Raw genomic sequence first — 3,024 nt, forward strand, 5'->3', positions numbered from 1 at the left:
GATGGAAGAACAGAAAATCCTAAAACAAATTTATTACACTCCAAACAACCCTGGTAGTTTTGGAGGTATTCAGAGATTGCAATCTGCTGTGAGAGATCAAACTAGTTTGGATATTGAGTCTGGTAAAATTAAAACATTTTTAAGTAGTCAAGATGCATACACTCTGCATAAATCAGCCAGGATACATTTTCCCAGGAATAAAGTTTTTGTCTCGGGCCCTCTGAAACAATTTCAGGCCGATTTATGCGACATGAACAATCTGTCTGATTTCAACGATGCATACAGATTTTTAGTTCTGATTTCAATGATGGATATGGATTTTTATTAACCGTGATTGACGTGTTTTCAAAACGTGCTTACGTAAGAGTTCTGAAAAACAAAACAGCTGCTCAAGTTACCAACGCTAAGGCATCTGTTTTCGCCAAGAGCGGGGTGCCCAGAAAACTTCAAACGRACGCAGGAACGGAATTTTTTAATAAGAAATTTCAGAGTTTAATGGACAAGCACAACGTGGTGCATTTCTACACGTTCAGCGATGTCAAGGCCTCGGATGTGGAGCGTTTTAACAGAACGCTGAAAACCAGGATGTGGAAATTTTTTACAACTGAAAACAAGCTGCATTATGTGGACGCGCTTCAGGACTTTGTAAAAAGCTACAACGAGTCTTTTCATTCAAGCATTAAAATGCGCCMTGTAGATGTATGTGCTGAAAACAAACTGCAGGTTTTCAACTATTTGTACGGAGCTGTTAAACGAGTTAAATGCAAATTTAATCTCAAGAAAGGTGATCACGTTAGAATCTCTAAACTTCCAGGTGTTTTTGATAAGAAATACCAGCAAAGTTTCACAGATGAAATATTTACAATCTCAGAATGCCTTTACCAAAATCCAGCTGTTTATAAAATTATAGACTTTGATGGCGAAAAGATAAAGGGATCTTTCTACGAGCAGGAATTGCAAAAGATCGAAATAGACCAGGAGAGAGTGTACCAGGTCGATAAAGTGTTGAAAAAACGCACGTTCAGAGGTGAACGACAGGACGACAGTAGCTGGAAAAATTGGCCAGACAAGTTTAATTCATGGATTAAAGCCAGCGAGCTAATAAAACGTATGTGATTAGCACGTATAAAAACAAAACAAACAAAAACCTACATAGCTGCAATTCACAAACGTCACTACGTCAACCTACGCCGSGCGTAAAAAACATACATAGCTGCAATTCACAGATGCCAGAACGCCAGCCTACGCCGCGCGTAAAAAACCTACATATCGTTATTCACAAACGTCAGTATGCTTACGCACCGCGGGAGATAAATATGGGATATCCAACACACGGTTTTTACGTCACACTTCCTTTGAATTCGAATGCTGGGACCTTTGAAAATAACACTTGGATTTTATTGTACATTTAGCAAAACCTATCGAATTATCAGGAGAGTGGGAAGTCGGTCTTTGTGAGATCATTTATTCTCACACGTGGTAAATCTTCCCAGCTCAGGGTGTTACTTTGAGCTCAGAAAATTCTTGCAGCCTTAAGGGACAAATAAAGAGGAATCAGTTATTATTCCTTTAAAACTCACCGGAGGTGGAAGTTTCCAAAGTATTCAAGACTTGCTCAAGCAGATGACAAGTGCGTTACACGAGTACACATCAGCAGTGGAGCTGTCTTTTAATTCTATTAGGCAAAAAGTGGAATTTATAGGTCAAGGTCAATATCAAATCAGATTGCAGCCCCCATTGTGTTATCTGATAGGATTGGATCCGTCGCAGTGGTTTACATTATCCGAAAGACMGGCGACGTATCAAACAGATCTACACGCTGGAAATTATAATTTATTTGTTTACTCAGACATAATCGAGTATCAGTCTGTAGGCTCTTTTRCGCCCCTTCTGGGAGTGGTTGAAGTGAAAGGTGCATTTGGGGATATCGTCTCAATCAGATATAATCCGATTCATTACGTACAGATTGCAAAAAGGTTTATAAACTCCGTACAGGTTCAAATAAAAACCGATCAGAACCGCTGAGTGGACTTTGTATATTGTAAAGCCATAATTAAATTACACTTCAGACCTATCACGTCCTCCTCCTCGTAAGCAAGACATCGCTCTGTGAACGCAGATATKTTAAAATAAAATAAATTACTTAAATTACCATGGAGGATCCTAACCGTTTTATACAGTATTATGTAACCCAGGCGGGGGGTAATTTACCAGGTTTCAGAGGAAGTCCCGTTTATTACGGACGAGGGATCGGATCGCTTTTTTCCAGGATTTTCCGTTTTGTCACCCCTCTGATACGCAGGGGATTCTCCATCGTTAAGCCACACCTGCGCAAAGCAGCCACGGGATTGCCTCTGACGTAATTGGGAGAGCCGCTAGCAGGATGAAACGGGCTCGAGGGGGGATGAGGATCTGGGGGAGCAAGATGGATCAGGATTAATGGTCCTGTCGAAACGAGGAAAAAAGAGACCTCCCAGTCAGCGAATCTGGTCAGTTAAGGATACCGTGAAAAGAAAAAAATCAGTTAAACCAAACAAGCTGCGGAAGAAGACCAAGAAAAAGAAGAAGAAGCACCTGCAGCAGCCTCGCGAATCTGATATATTTTAAAGAATGAGAGAGAGATGGGAAAAAATAATCATGACTCTGGTAAACGGAAAATCTGCAGAATGCGCATTATCAGAATTGGATTTGTTCACAGCTCCGATGACGCAGCTTTCCATTTTGGAGAAAACGTATTCGGAATTGCTACCGATCGCTGCATTAACGGACATGTCACCGGTTGAAATTTTTTATCCCGGGAGATTCGGAATGTTATACAGATTTTAATAGTACTCTTCTTTATTTACGGATTAAAGTGACGAATGCTGAAGGAACAGACCTGACCAACGACGAACAGGTTGCACCGATTAATTATCTTTTAAATACCATGTTTGGTCAGGTGGACGTGACCTTGGGGGACAGTTTGATAACGCACTCCAGCTCTACTCACCCGTACCGAGCAATTATAGAGACAATGATTAATTA

This window comes from Austrofundulus limnaeus, unplaced genomic scaffold (genome assembly GCF_001266775.1).
Source record: "Austrofundulus limnaeus strain Quisiro unplaced genomic scaffold, Austrofundulus_limnaeus-1.0 Scaffold310, whole genome shotgun sequence".
NCBI classification, from domain to species: domain Eukaryota; kingdom Metazoa; phylum Chordata; class Actinopteri; order Cyprinodontiformes; family Rivulidae; genus Austrofundulus; species Austrofundulus limnaeus.